This window comes from Rutidosis leptorrhynchoides, chromosome 3 (genome assembly GCF_046630445.1).
Source record: "Rutidosis leptorrhynchoides isolate AG116_Rl617_1_P2 chromosome 3, CSIRO_AGI_Rlap_v1, whole genome shotgun sequence".
In the NCBI taxonomy this organism is placed as follows: Eukaryota; Viridiplantae; Streptophyta; class Magnoliopsida; order Asterales; family Asteraceae; genus Rutidosis; species Rutidosis leptorrhynchoides.
Window position 1 is genome coordinate 225341188 of NC_092335.1, and position 17553 is coordinate 225358740.

General features: G+C 33.6%; 1 pseudogene; it reads left to right on the forward strand.

Annotated features, from left to right (window-relative positions):
• The first annotated feature begins 15711 nt into the window (after window positions 1–15711).
• The window catches only part of LOC139900844 (cell division cycle 20.2, cofactor of APC complex-like), a 78004-nt pseudogene continuing 76162 nt past the window's right edge, over window positions 15712–17553 (forward strand).

Sequence of the window (17553 nt, forward strand, 5' to 3'; positions counted from 1 at the left end):
GGACAGATTTCTTAAATCGGAGTGGACCTCTCAATAGAGACTCGTAATCAATGAATCTTGATAACTCAATCATTTGATATAATCGTTCAATTTCGTCGATAAATATATCAAACATATACGGAAACAAATACATTCATGTAAAGTATTATATGTCTAATACATTGTTAACATTTTCAAGTTACAATATATATACATATATATATATATATATATATATATATATATATATATATATATATATATATATATATATATATATATATATATATATATATATATATATATATATATATATATATATATATAAACATATTCATTTATATAATGATTCGTGAATCGTCGGAACTTGGTCGAGGTTATATGAATGTATTAACACAGTTTAAAATTCTTGAGATTCAACTTAACAAATTTGCTTATCGTGTCGGAATAATATAAAAATAAAGTTTAAATTTGGTCGGAAATTTCCGGTTCGTCACAATAGGTCCCAATAGCATCCAAGTACACAACCATTTCAAAATAGTTTATCGTATAAAAATTATCATAATAACACGTTAATGTTTTATCTCGACTCTTGGTTTACAAATGACATCATACATCCTTACGAGAAAGTATTTCACATACAAGGTTTGAGTCGACATAACCAAACGATACGACCTCGAAACATTTATTCAACACCACGGTTAAGACACGATAGCCCAACCCGATACCAAGAGCATAATTCCGAGGATCTACCAAATCCCCAATCCACATCTATATCCGAAAACTACCCCATCGAGCCCAGGCGCTCCTACGCAACTAGTCTATCAACTAGCTAGCTTCACAACACAATTCCTGTAAAAAGGTAAACAACGAGATGGGTAAGCTTGAAGCTTAGTGAATGCAATAATTATACACATACATATATAATATACCTACTTGCAAACACTTACACACATACCGCATATACGCTAGTAACATAATTCGCTTACCATCTCAAGTACAAAGCTACAAACCTCCAATCCCGCAACTAGCATAACCGTTAGCATATAATCGAACAATATAAATATGCTATACTACAACACATACACAACAATACGGTGAACCATACACGCGTCATGGTGCTACCGGCGCTTTGGTTCACACTATACGCCTTAGTCATGATGCTACTGGCTCTTTGATTCACATCACAACTTGAGTCATACTCATGTTAAAGTGCTACCGGCTCTTTGGTTCACACTCTAACAATTAACGCTAAGGTGCTACCGGCGCTTTGGTTCACACCCTAACAATTTACACTTTAGTGCTACCGGCGCTTTGGTTCACACTACAACATATATGCCATGATGCTACCGGCGCTTTGGTTCACATCATAGCACATTCGTACATGCTATGGCACTACCGGCGCTTTGGTTCATGCCATAACACACGTACTACGATGCTACTAGCTCTTTGGTTCACATCGTAGCACACTCGCACATACTATGGCACTACCTGCTCTTTGGTTCATACCATAGTATTAAAATAAATACATTATATACCTACGCATATAATTATTCCACTCACCTCGAGATGCCCTCACAAGTCATAATGTAAGTCGTCTCCAAACGCAACCGAGCAAGTTTTTACCTATAATTCGCATATAGAAATACACACAATCAACATACATTCTCTACAAGAGAATTCAACGACAATGCCCTTAACCAAGGGTTTATGCCTACCTCCACAATCCGCCCATTTAGACACCTAAAGTGCAAAGTACACCTTTTTATACTTTTAACGACATCCGAAGGTCCAAAACTAACGAGACTAGTTCCTGCGTTCCTGAAATACCAAAATACAACAACTTAGCCTTTAAACGCATACTATCTCGTATATTACACAAAAAAACCCGTTTCATAGTTGACCAAGTTTGACTTTATGGTCAAAATACCAATTTTAACCCGAAATCATTTCCAACGATTACTTTCATTCAAAAACTTTATTTAACACTTAACAAAAGTGTTTAACATCCCTTTGACCAAAACTAGTGTCATCATCAAGTTTGACCCAATTCAATTTACCCATTTTGACCAAGGTCATAAAAATGCCCAAACTAACCAATAATAACTAACACAAGTGAAAATGGCCCTAATACACGAATTAAACCAAATCACAAGTGTTAAACACTTAGCTTATCCAATTTGACACATAAACCCTAATTTTGACCCATTTCAAAATTAGTCAACCCAAATACACCCAAAAGGGTTCCAACACTTCCAAAATCACTAAACTAAGTGATTACACCCAAAACCAAAGCGTAATCATGGCCAAAACGTCAATCAACCCAAAACCCGCCATGTATTAAAAATAACTGGTTTCCATAAACCCACTTCATCATCTAAATGGGTTTTACAACTAACAAGCTCAAAACCCTAACTTGAATATCAAATCATAAAGATGAATTTCGGAGTTAGAAATTATCATCACTACCACAACGTAGCCGTGAACGAGGAGAACAACATTAACTCTTGAGACTCGACTTGAATCACCCTTCTTCTTTTCCAAAACCTTGATTCTCTCTCTAGCACCTCTTACTCTCTCACTAGGGTTTCAAATGAATGGGAAGGAAGAATTGAGAAGGAAATGAGGTTTGGATAAGGTTGGGATCATTTTTATGGCAAAAAACCCGTCCACATGTGAAATACCAATTTTTCCCTTCATTTAACTCATTAAAAGGCTGAAAAGCATCAGATCGTGCCTATTGTCGCGCCGCGGAGTAAACCCTCCGCGCCGTGGCCTAAAGGGTGATTTTAGATCACATTTTCAAGCTTTTTGACGCTCAAAATAGGCAATTGTCGCGCCGTGGCGATTCTGGTCGCGCCGCGGAGTTTGCCTGTTTCATCCGAACTTCAGCAACTTGTTTTGGCCATAACTTTTTGACCGTAACTCCGTTTTCGATGAATCAAATATCGTTGGAAACGTAATAAGATTTTCTTTCTAATGGTAAGGTTTTGAAACATCAACTCAAACTTTATTTGAGGTCAAAAAGGTACTTTAACGACCCGTCAAAGTACACTTGACGACCATCGTTATCTTGGTCCCACAGCTTGATCGAAACTCTATATGAATTTAATAAAACAACCTTGCATTCTTTATTTAAAAATGATTTCCTATAAAGGAAACCTACCAAAATGTATAAGTTTAAAAAAAAAAAAAAACTATACATAAATATTTTAACCAAAAGTTGACCAAAACAATGTCAACAATATCCACTATTAAATGTATCAAAATAGAATGCAAGTTAATGTTTAACAAAAGCTGCCATCATAAATATGCAGACCCTCTAAGCACAGCGGAAGCAATCAATCATGAACCTGAGAATAAAACATGCGAGTAACTGTCAACAAAAATGTTGAGTGAATTATAGGTTTAATATTGCAAACAATATTTAATTTAAACAATAAAAATTTATGTTTGAAACATAAAATCTCCTTTTTGGACCATAAAATTACATGCTAGAAAACATATAATAAAACATTATTCCATTTTCCGTGAGCCACCTGGTAACCACTTAACCCTTTATTTACCCTTGCCAAACACAATAAATAATATACACCGAACAAGTGTATCTACAACAAAATACGAAGTACTAAACATTCCGATTATAAATTGCTAGCGCGACTAGCTCGAAATGGGGTTGTCAAACCCGATAGATCTATCCGTAGGATTCGCGTTCACTAGTAGAAACTAGTGATTACAGTTACCAGACTAGGGAATATTTTTGTTCAACTCACAATGAATAATTTAAATCAACTTCCACTTGTGTCCAAAATATAAAATAAATTGCATGTATTCTCATCCTAAAAGAGTTAAAATAGAAAAATGAGACTATAACTCACCTTAATAGCAAAATAAGTAACCACACAAATATGCGAACAGCAAACGAAGTATAGTGATCAGGAATGATCACAATGCCGACCTATAAATAAAGCAGGTCGATATAAATAACTAACTTAGGTCAAGTCTTAGTATGATAACTATTTTACATGTTGCAAGTAGACATAGAACAACACTCAACATGCATCGGTTTGATCGGAACAACGTACGGACACATACTTTCTATTTATAGAAAGTTTCTATTTTTAGGAGATTTCCATTTTTGGAAAGTTTCTATTTTAGGAAAGTTTCTATTTTAGGAAAGTTTCTATTTTTGAAAAGTTTCTAAAATTAGAAAGCTTCTATTTTTAGAAAGTTTTAAGTTAGGAAAGTTTCCTTATTTAGAAAGTCAACAGAAGTCAACTAAAAGTCAAAGTCGACCGAAAGTCAACTCAAAAGTCAACTTAGTCAAACGTAGTCAACATTAATTTTAAAAGTGTAAGTTATAATAATAACATAAGTTATAATGTTTATTAAAGTTAAATATGAACAATTATGTCATAACATAAGTTTAATTAAATTAAAAAGATTTATTAAAGTTAACATAAGTTTAAATGATATAATTAATATAACATAAGTATTTAATTAATTAATTAAATATTAATCATAATATAAGTATTATTAATTAATAATAGATTTTAAATCACCTCGTAAGTATTATTAATTAATAATGAATTATTAATCATATCATAAGTTTCTAATTATAATTATTAAATCATATGTATTTAATAATTAAATTATAATTAAATAATAACTAAGCCTTATAATAATTAAATAATTAATTAATCCTTATTATAAGTCTAATAATAATAATCTCATAATATAAGTTTAATACTTATCATAAGTATTTTCCCATTAATAATAAAAGTATTATTAATCATAAGTTTAATTAAATCATAAGTAATTAATAAATGATATAATAAATATATCATAAGTCTTAAATTAAATTAATTACTTTTTATATCATAAGTAATTTATTAATAATTAAAATCATTATTTTTATCATAAGTCATATTTAATAACCATAAGTTTTAATTAAAAGTTCATCGGGTCATAACTTGAGCCCCGGGAATCAGTTTTCGGCGAGCCTTATATATATCTTCGCCTAACCAACCCACCCGACACACTAGTGTGCTCAAGAACATCCCAAGAACAGTCACCAAGTCGTGACTTACAGCTCTTAATCAGTTTGGACCTTTAATCCGCTCAAAAACGTGTTTTAGTCATAACGGGTGATCCGTGGCTCGGATTTCGATGACCCGAACATGCAAGTTCATCCCATCATCAATCCTAACACACTAGTACACCCTAAGGACTCTAAAAATGACCACAAAGTCGGACCATAACTGAACCAATTCGTTTTCATGATTTAATCTTAACAAAACACCAATTTAAGCATATCTTAAGCTCCGGGAATCGAAACGACATGAATCCGGAGTCTAAAATTAATGTATTGATGAGAGGAACTCATCTAAACACTTTAATTTCACTTTTATATCAGTTACATAATCAGAAATCAACGAATATGCTGCTGTCCCAAATTAATCAAACCGAAAACATATGTAATCGAGCATTTCTACGCATACAATCAACATTACAATAACATATAAGCATCATACTATCCATATAACATCAAAATACAGAAAATATAAGAAAAATTGAAAAGCTAGGGTTAGGGTTTATACCATAATCAAGAATTGATTAATATAGACGCGTAGAGAAGAACGAGAGCAATCCGTTGATGCTAAAAGCCCCAAATTCCAAGCTTGATTTGATGTTGAAATGATGATGATGGTGGATGTGTAGGTGACGGCCAAAAAGGAGAAAGGGAGGAGATGGGAGAAAAATTATAAAGGCTAGGTTATGTGATAACATGTAAATGAAAGTGAAATCTCAAAAATGAAAAACAAGGAGGCTATACCCCCTCCCATTTTCGGCCAAAAACTGAATGGGGTGGGCCCCATAGTGGCCCAATTTGATAAATGATAAAATCCTAGTGGCCCAAATGCCCGAACGAAACCCGAAACGCGAAAACACGACTACGCGATTGAAAATTCGGAGAGATAACAAATACGCGACGAAAAATATATATAAACACTATATATAATCATATGACATTAAAATATCATATTTAAAATAATTAGGACTTAAAAATCCCAAAAGCTCGACCGTTGGTTTGAAAACCGAAAAGATTCGCCGGATAGAAATCCGCGACACGTAGAGACGTGTAACTTAAAATATGAATACAAATATTCACATAACTCATAATAAATAAATATATATATTATTATAAAAATAATAATATAGGTCATAGAAATGACGTGGCACGAATAATAGCTGACGGTCGTTAAATAATTAACGGCAAAAGATAACGAAAAAAAAGTAGGGTAGTTACAGTACCTTCCCGTTACGGAAATTTCGTCCCGAAATTTAAGCAGGTGCAGGGGTTGACTCGGCATCTGAGAACAAATGCGGGTACTTCTGCCTCATCTGAACTTCACGCTCCCAAGTGAACTCGGGACCGCGTCTGGTGTTCCATCTAACTCGAACAATAGAAATTCTACTCTGCTTAAGAGTCTTAACCTCTCGACCCATAATTTCAACAGGTTCCTCGGTAAAATGAAGTTGCTTATCAACTTGAAGTTCCTCCAAAGGAATAGTCTCATCGGCCTCGGCCAAACACTTCTTCAAATTCGATACATGAAAAACGTCATGAGCAGTACTGAGTTATTATGGTAATTTCAAACGATAAGCCACGAGTCCAACTCTCTCAATAATCTCAAAAAGGTCCAACAAAACGAGGATTCAACTTTCCTCTCTTACCAAATCGTACCACACCCTTTCAAGGTGATACTTTCAACATAACACGGTCACCGACCTGAATTTTCCTTCTCTTATCGGCATAACTCTTTTGCCGACTTCTGGCGGTTCTCAATCCTTCCTTAATCTGTATGATCTTCTCAGTAGTCTAATGAATTTTCCTGGACCTGTGAGTTGAGCATCCCCAACCTCATTCCAGCAGACAAGAGACCTACTCTTTCTACCATACAGTGCTTCAAAAGGTGAGGCTTAAGACTTGCAGGATAGCTGTTATCATGAGATATTTTAAGCCAACGGCAAGTATCTATCCCAACCATTACCAAATCAATTACGCATGCCCTCAACATGCCTTCCAACGTTTGGATGGTCCTTTCATTTTGACCATCCGACTGTGAATGATAAGCGGTGATCATATCCAATTTAGTTCCCAAAGCATCTTGTAAGGACTGCTAAAACCTCGAAGTAAATCGACTGTCTCGGTCCAAAATAATCAATATGGGAACACCATGTCTCAAAACAATCTCCCTCACTTACAAACGAGTAAGCTTATTCATTGAATCAGTTTCCTTAATTGGCAAGAAATGAGTTGACGTAGTGAGTCGATCTACAATCACCCAAATAGTATCATAACTACCCACAACTCTCGGTAATTTCGTAATAAAGTCCATCGTAATACCTTCCCACTTCCACTCGGGAATTTCAGGTTGCACCAAAGGTCCGGACGGTTTCTGATGTTCGGCTTCAACATTAGCACATGTCAAACACTTAGCCACATAAGTAGCCACATCAGCTTTCAAATTAGGCTACCAATTCAGCTCCTTAAGATCATGATACATCTTTCCTGAACCAGGATAAATAGTGTACCTAGACTTATGAGCCTCCTATAGAAAAAAAAGTTGTCGCAGATCACCAAACTTCGGAACCCAAAGGCGTCCCGCAAAATACCGAGTACCATCGGTTCGTACCTCTAACTGTTTACTCAAGCCTCGCACCTTCCCGTTACAAAATTCTCCTCCTTCAAGGCTTCTTGTTGAGCTGCAAGAATCTGCCATGCGAGGTATGTTAGAATGGTCATATTTAAGGCTCTAAACCTACGAGGTTCAAATTTATCTTTTCGACTAAAAGCATCTGCCACGACATTGGCTTTTTCCCCGGAATGGCTAAAGGTGTTCACAATCATAATCGTTCAACCATTCAACCCATCTTCACTACTTCATATTCCACCGTCTTTGATCAAAGATATGTTGAAGAATTTTGTGATCCGTGTACACTGTACATTTGACCCCATATAAGTAATGTCTCCAATTCTTGAGTGCGAACACAACAGCTCCCAATTCTACATCATGAGTTGTATAATTCTGTTTATCAATCTTCAACTGACATGACGCGTAAGCAATGGCTTTCTTTCGTTGCATCAAAACACAACCAAAGTCTTGACACGAAGCATCACAATAGATAACAAAATCATCATTACCCTCAGGTAGTGATAATATCGGTGCAGAAGTTAACTTCTTCTTCAGAGTTTGGAAAGCAGACTCTTGTTCACTCTTCCACTCGTACTTCTCCCCCTTATGCGTTAAAGCGGTCAGAGGTTTCCCTATTCGTGAAAAATCTTGAATGAACCTTCTATAATAGCCTGCCAAACCTAGGAACTGACGAATCTGAGTAGGAGTTTTCGGAATTTCTCACTTCTCAATTACCTCAATCTTAGCAGGATCAACTTGAATTCCCTGGTTACTAGCAATATGTCCAAGGAATTGAACTTCTCTTAACCAGGAAGCATACTTAGAGAACTTAGCGTACAACTCTTCTTTTCTCAATATATCAAGCACTAACCTCAAATGTTCTTCGTGCTCTTCATCATTCTTAGAACAAATAAGGATGTCGTCGATGAAAACAATAACGAATTTGTCCAGATAGGGTCTACACACACGGTTCATGAGGTTCATGAACACAGCAGGTGCATTTGTCAATCCGAACGGCATAACAAGAAATTTGTAGTGACCATAACGGGTACAAAAAGCGGTTTTCAAAATATCGGTTTCTTTAACGCGCAATTGGCGATACCAGAACGGAGATCAATTTTAGAATAAATGGACGAACCTTGAAGCTGATCGAACAGATCATAAATTCTCAGAAGAGGGTAACGATTCTTAACCTTAAGCTTGTTCAATTCACGATAATCAATGCACAAACGAAACGAACCATCTTTCTTCTTAACAAACAAAACAGAAGCTTCCCAAGAGGAATGTATAAGGACGAATGAGGTATAGTTGCAGCCAACAAAGGAAGAAATATTGAGAGTAACCAATCGGTGGTAATGATGTTTAAGACAATTCCTTCAAAGGGAATAACGAGGATCATGAACTTCAAAGTAAATTTTCATTATATTTCCGAAAGGAAGACGTGCAAAAGGTGTGATCTTTCAACGACAGTGAACTTCCTCGCACAATGAGCAAGTCAATCTAGGATTCATCCTTATTCTTCAATTTATATGCGGATAAAAGGAAACGTGAATCGTGGACTATATAAAAAAAATAGTCGACTCCAGGTGAGATGAATCTCAAAAATGATTTCGTGCACCTCAAAGTACTGAATCATAGGGTTGATGTTGCGGTTGACAGCGAATATTGAGAGTAGAAACTCCTCAAACGGTCTAGTGTAATATATATACATGATACCCACTATAACAATAGTTGGGGTAGAAACCCACCTAGCGTCTTTTCTACAATAGGGTGAACACCGAGTGTACCCCCAAAAAAATTGATTTATCGATCTGCGTTTCAGCCATGTCCAACCATAAGAGGGAAAATTTTATGGGCGCAAAGACTTTCCAACAATTTTATAAAACCGGCATCCAAACTGGTGTAAGAATTTCTATCAATGAAGTTAATGGTAAATTTCATCCTTAAACGGAGGATGAGAAGAACTGGAATCCAAACACTCTGTAGAGTAATGCGAAAATTCTAATGTAATCAATCAAAGAAGTTTTTGAAAAAAAACTTTAAACGTCTGATGTAAGCCCATAAACGGAACGAATCTCTTAGTAAATTTAGAAGTATGTACAACGTGTACCATTTTACGTAAAACAATTTGAGTTAGCTAGACAACTCAATAAGAGTGGTTTTAAAATAATTTTGAAGGTATAATTTAGTGTATACTAGCCAAAATAGGTAAGGGTAAATTTATCCATTTGAATCCATACGTACATATATGATTTTATAAATTGTATACATGACAAAATATTTCATTACTTCTATTCGCCCATAAATCTCGTGAGAACCGCCCAATTACACAAATGTGTAAAAATTTTAATGAAAAGCAGGGTATCCGCATTTCAGAGGTTACGAGTTGAAGTAAGATCGTTGAAGCTCGGGTGAAGGACTTGAATTGTTTTGCGACATCTAATCAATAAATGCTACGAGGTCATGAAAACCAATGAGTTAAATGTTGTTTTGACTTTTATCAGAACATAAGTCATTGGGTCAAAACTATTCACATGCGAAGCTGTCACTAACAAGCGAGTTATAAATAATAAAACATGGGGTAGGTAGTTCGGTTAAGACGAGTCTCTCGTATATCAACAAATAAGATAATGAGAATCTTCCTTACTCATGTAATAACGTTAGAATTTCCGAATGAGTGGTGTACAAATTTTCTTTGACTCGCTTTCTATTCCTCATGTCACAATATTGGGACTTTTTATGAATTAACGTAATATAATCACGTTGGCCTGACGCCATTATATTTCACTAACTCATAGTTCCATTCCAATATCACTACATAAGGTCAGGAAAGGTGATCAACCTCGAATTTCAACACAATTTCCCTAAAACAGTTTCTTAAACAATGTGCTAAGGATAGCACAAGAGACAAAATATCATGAGTAACGAATAGGAGTAACGATGACATAGAAATGTCTTCGAAGTACCAAAAATCTCTAAAAGTCAAGAATGACGTTTTTCCGATTCGAAAACCAAAGCACCAGCGCACAAAGGCACAAGGGCACGTAATATAACAAGAATATTATATACCTAAACATAATAGCTGACATTGAAATGTCAAGCCTTTAGAAGTCAAGAATGACATCTCGCATAATATAACTCAAATGTTATATACATAACCAAAATAGATGACATAGAAATGCCGAGAATTCTAGAACACATAATGTAACTCAAACGTTATATCAATAAACACAATTTATGACATAGAAATGTCGAGAATTTCAGAAGTCAAGAATGACACCCCCTCGGTTTCACTATCTGAGGTGTTCTTGTAAAGATAAACTCGCATGCGTCGGAAAATACGTTTAAATCGGAATGGGAGTTCCTCCCTGATTTAGAACATAACAAAGGTGTATGTGTGATAACAATATACATACCAATACGATACAAATAATCACATATAATAATATATTATAGGCCGGGCTGTAGACTAGACTCACTAATGCACCCTATTGACTCGGGTAACGACATCAATGCAGCCTAATTCCCTACAACCAACGCTCTGATACCAACTTTAACGACCCGTCAAAGTACACTTGACGACCATCGTTATCTTGGTCCCACAGCTTGATCGAAACTCTATATGAATTTAATAAAACAACCTTGCATTCTTTATTTAAAAATGATTTCCTATAAAGGAAACCTACCAAAATGTATAAGTTTAAAAAAAAAAAAAAAACTATACATAAATATTTTAACCAAAAGTTGACCAAAACAATGTCAACAATATCCACTATTAAATGTATCAAAATAGAATACAAGTTAATGTTTAACAAAAGCTGCCATCATAAATATGCAGACCCTCTAAGCACAGCGGAAGCAATCAATCATGAACCTGAGAATAAAATATGCGAGTAACTGTCAACAAAAATGTTGAGTGAATTATAGGTTTAATATTGCAAACAATATTTAATTTAAACAATAAAAATTTATGTTTGAAACATAAAATCTCCTTTTTGGACCATAAAATTATATGCTAGAAAACATATAATAAAACATTATTCCATTTTCCGTGAGCCACCTGGTAACCACTTAACCCTTTATTTACCCTTGCCAAACACAATAAATAATATACACCGAACAAGTGTATCTACAACAAAATACGAAGTACTAAACATTCCGATTATAAATTGCTAGCGCGACTAGCTCGAAATAGGGTTGTCAAACCCGATAGATCTATCCGTAGGATTCGCGTTCACTAGTAGAAACTAGTGATTACAGTTACCAGACTAGGGAATATTTTTGTTCAACTCACAATGAATAATTTAAATCAACTTCCACTTGTGTCCAAAATATAAAATAAATTGCATGTATTCTCATCCCAAAAGAGTTAAAATAGAAAAATGAGACTATAACTCACCTTAATAGCAAAAGAAGTAACCACACAAATATGGTAACAGCAAACGAAGTATAGTGATCAGGAATGATCACAATGCCGACCTATAAATAAAGCAGGTCGATATAAATAACTAACTTAGGTCAAGTCTTAGTATGATAACTATTGTACATGTTGCAAGTAGACATAGAACAACACTCAACATGCATCGGTTTGATCGGAACAGCGTACGGACACATACTTTCTATTTATAGAAAGTTTCTATTTTTAGGAGATTTCCATTTTTGGAAAGTTTCTATTTTAGAAAAGTTTCTATTTTAGGAAAGTTTCTATTTTAGGAAAGTTTCTATTTTTGAAAAGTTTCTAAAATTAGAAAGTTTCTATTTTTAGAAAGTTTTAAGTTAGGAAAGTTTTCTTATTTAGAAAGTCAACAGAAGTCAACTAAAAGTCAAAGTCGACCGAAAGTCAACTCAAAAGTCAACTTAGTCAAACGTAGTCAACATTAATTTTAAAAGTGTAAGTTATAATAATAACATAAGTTATAATGTTTATTAAAGTTAAATATGAACAATTATGTCATAACATAAGTTTAATTAAATTAAAAAGATTTATTAAATTAACATAAGTTTAAATGATATAATTAATATAACATAAGTATTTAATTAATTAATTAAATATTAATCATAATATAAGTATTATTAATTAATAATAGATTTTAAATCACCTCGTAAGTATTATTAATTAATAATGAATTATTAATCATATCATAAGTTTCTAATTATAATTATTAAATCATAAGTATTTAATAATTAAATTATAACTAAGTCTTATAATAATTAAATAATTAATTAATCCTTATTATAAGTCTAATAATAATAATCTCATAATAAAAGTTTAATACTTATCATAAGTATTTTCCCATTAATAATAAAAGTATTATTAATCATAAGTTTAATTAAATCATAAGTAATTAATAAATGATATAATAAATATATCATAAGTCTTAAATTAAATTAATTACTTTTTATATCATAAGTAATTTATTAATAATGAAAATCATTATTTTTATCATAAGTCATATTTAATAACCATAAGTTTTAATTAAAAGTTCATCGGGTCATAACTTGAGCCCCGGGAATCAGTTTTCGGCGAGCCTTATATATATCTTCGCCTAACCAACCCACCCGACACACTAGTGTGCTCAAGAACATCCCAAGAACAGTCACCAAGTCATGACTTACAGCTCTTAATCAGTTTGGACCTTTAATCCGCTCAAAAACGTGTTTTAGTCATAACGGGTGATCCGTGGCTCGGATTTCGATGACCCGAACATGCAAGTTCATCCCATCATCAATCCTAACACACTAGTACACCCTAAGGACTCTAAAAATGACCACAAAGTCGGACCATAACTGAACCAATTCGTTTTCATGATTTAATCTTAACAAAACACCAATTTAAGCATATCTTAAGCTCCGGGAATCGAAACGACATGAATCCGGAGTCTAAAATTAATGTATTGATGAGAGGAACTCATCTAAACACTTTAATTTCACTTTTATATCAGTTACATAATCAGAAATCAACGAATATGCTGCTGTCCCAAATTAATCAAACCGAAAACATATGTAATCGAGCATTTCTACGCATACAATCAACATTTCAATAACATATAAGCATCATACTATCCATATAACATCAAAATACAGAAAATATAAGAAAAATTGAAAAGCTAGGGTTAGGGTTTATACCATAATCAAGAATTGATTAATATAGACGCGTAGAGAAGAACGAGAGCAATCCGTTGATGCTAAAAGCCCCAAATTCCAAGCTTGATTTGATGTTGAAATGATGATGATGGTGGATGTGTAGGTGACGGCCAAAAAGGAGAAAGGGAGGAGATGGGAGAAAAATTATAAAGGCTAGGTTATGTGATAACATGTAAATGAAAGTGAAATCTCAAAAATGAAAAACAAGGAGGCTATACCCCCTCCCATTTTCGGCCAAAAACTGAATGGGGTGGGCCCCATAGTGGCCCAATTTGATAAATGATAAAATCCTAGTGGCCCGAATGCCCGAACGAAACCCGAAACGCGAAAACACGACTACGCGATTGAAAATTCGGAGAGATAACAAATACGCGACGAAAAATATATATAAACACTATATATAATCATATGACATTAAAATATCATATTTAAAATAATTAGGACTTAAAAATCCCAAAAGCTCGATCGTTGGTTTGAAAACCGAAAAGATTCGCCGGATAGAAATCCGCGACACGTAGAGACGTGTAACTTAAAATATGAATACAAATATTCACATAACTCATAATAAATAAATATATATATTATTATAAAAATAATAATATAGGTCATAGAAATGACGTGGCACGAATAATAGTTGACGGTCGTTAAATAATTAACGGCAAAAGATAACGAAAAAAAGTAGGGTCGTTACAGGTACGTACACACCTTGTAACTCAAACAACGTCCAGTTTTCTTCGACATTCGAATAAGCAACACATACATGCTTGGTACCCTTCATACACGCATCGTACAATTATCTTTATACAATTATACAACCAAGTATGAACACTCTAAAGATCAATTATGTACCTCGGACATGTTTGATGAAAAACGGGATGTTACAGATCTTTCATGGATTTTTGCATTTCGCTTATAACCGCGGGGAAGTACTCGTTCCCTTATACTTTTCGCTCTCAAATTTACTTTATTTCGGATTTCATGTAAGTGAGGGTATGGCATAATCATATTAATTGATTATGTTAAGAGTATATGTAGAAGGTTTTTCCGTGTTTGAGCTACTCGGGAGGGTAACTAATCCGACTTATACTCTGATGTTTGCAGCCCAACAATATTATCACCTGGCTGTTTCCATCCCTTCTCTTGCCACCGCAAAATATTATTTAATATTATTTTTTAATTTAATCTTGCAAATTGGCAATTATAATCCAACGATGACAATGTTGAATTAGTATCTAGTAATTTAAATTATCACCATCGATCTACATTTAAAAATAACTTGGTAAAATTTCCGGGCGGTGTGGCGGAATAGCGTGATTAGTTTAGCGAAACGATAAAGGGGTGAAAAGGTGATTATTTAACTATAAAATAATGGCTAAGTCAATAAATAATTTAATAAAATAATGACTGCAATTTAAAACTGTGTAATCATAATTGAAAATTGCATAACCATTATTGAAATTACAAAACCTTTACAAACCTTTATTTGAAACTATTTAACTATTATTTAAAATTGTGTAACCATTATTCGTGTCTTAGAGTTTCATTAATATTTATACATATATTTATATTTTGGTTCCTACATTTTTTAAGGAAAAGTTTACTACTTTTAACAAAAAAATAAAGTGTTTGGTGTCTAGATTTACTTGTAAAAAATGTTTAATAAGTTTAGCAATAAAAAAAAGTTTGGTGACACCACAATTAATGCGAGTATGATCACGAGCTTGCTTATGCTTAGTAGGGTTACGTTTTTTGTTTCTTCATTAATATTTAGGGTTTATATATTTAATGTTACTTAATGTCACGTGACTAGCATAAGACTGAGACTCACGGCGAGGTTTAACAAAAGTTAAGGCATGGACTAATTTAGGACGTATTTTGACATTTAAGAATGATTATTGCAGTTATGTAAACACACGGACGTTTTGAACAAATATACATAAACACGAACGATTTGGCCAATTTTGTGTTTAGCGTTTCAAAAAACTGAAAAGAAATAAACAACTGGTTAAAATGAATGTTAATAAATCTGAAATTAAACAGACATGATTTACTAAATAAAGTTCGTTCGATTTACAACGGATAGTACAGATATTCTATTTTCTATTCTACGTATAATAAACCCTGTTACTTGTTCTGCGATAATCACCCAAAACAATTCGTTCGTCTATCTCAATTTCTTGTTCTTGCGATATAAACAATCAACAAGGATCTTCTCTTCAAATTAATCTTTCTATTTAACTTGTGATTTCTGTTTATAGATTTTGTTTTATTTCTTTGCTCTAAATTTGGTTACTGAGTTAGGGTTTATTGTTTTATTTATTATTGTTTTATAGTCGGATAAATTGGATTACCTCACTATTCGTAACCATAGATGATGAAATTTGTCCAGTGACAAGTGTCAAACGGGCACCTGATGGCCGCCACATCGCTATCGGCTTAAACAATTCCGATATCCAACTTTAGGATTCTACTTCTAACTGATTACCGGTTAATCATCTTATCATTCCACGATCCAACATTAATTTTTTTTTTTTTTTTTTTTTTTTAAATTTGTTCACTTAATTAATATCTTCATTTAAAACAGTTAAGAATAAGAACGTAGAAAGGTGGTCAGTAGGGATGACAATGGCTACCCGATACAGTGGATATCCATGCGATCCACCCGGTTCGTGATGGATATGGATAATCTAAATGAATATGGATACGGATATAGATGAACCTAAATGGATATAGATATGGATATGGATATGGATAGAAGAATATCATCCATGGATATATCCATTAACACCCAAAATACATACAAGAATACTTAAATATAGATATATGCAAACACTTTACTATTATATATGCATTTATCATTACCCATACATTTTGCTTTCAACCATATAACGAATTATGTATGATATATTACAACAAAACACGCATATATGATCAATTAAAGAGACAAACTACACAATTAATTTGTCATAGTCCATGTTTAATGGTATATATCTAACGAATTGTATTGTAACTTCGAAAAAGATTACACATTATATATATATGTTTGTTATATTACTTTTTTGTTTATATGAAATATTAGGAAATTTTATAACATTTTTCAATATCCAATGGATATCCATTAACCCGCTTAATCCACTGGATATGGATATGGATGGATGAACAAAAATTAAATGAATATTGATATGGATATGGATGAACAAAAACTAAATGGATATGGATATGGATACGGCCTCACTCGATCCATATCCGATCCATTGCCATCACTAGTGGTCTCCAATCTGGAATTGGATCATTGGATTGGAACAACCATATCCTCATGATCGGAGATATCGATGGCCGGATCATAGATAACGATGTTAGAATAAGATCCCATATAGTCGAAACATACTCGGGCCACCACTGAGAAGTTTGCGAGTTGAAATGGTCCACTTCGGGCCAACTATTAGCCAGTAGTGGAAACGACAATCTTGTTCACATATGGGATTGAGTAGTGGATTCTGTAAATGACCCGACTGGTTATCTTTACAGGCTAAAGGATCACACTTCAGCAGTAAAAGCACTCGCTTGGTATCCATTTCAGGCTAATCTTCTTACTTCAGGTGGTGATATATAAGCGAGAACGACTCTACATGAGACGTTTTAACAAATTTCATTTGCAGCGGAAACGTAATAATGTTTACATAATGAAATTCATATGTAAATAACAAATGATAAGTTCTAAACATGTGGA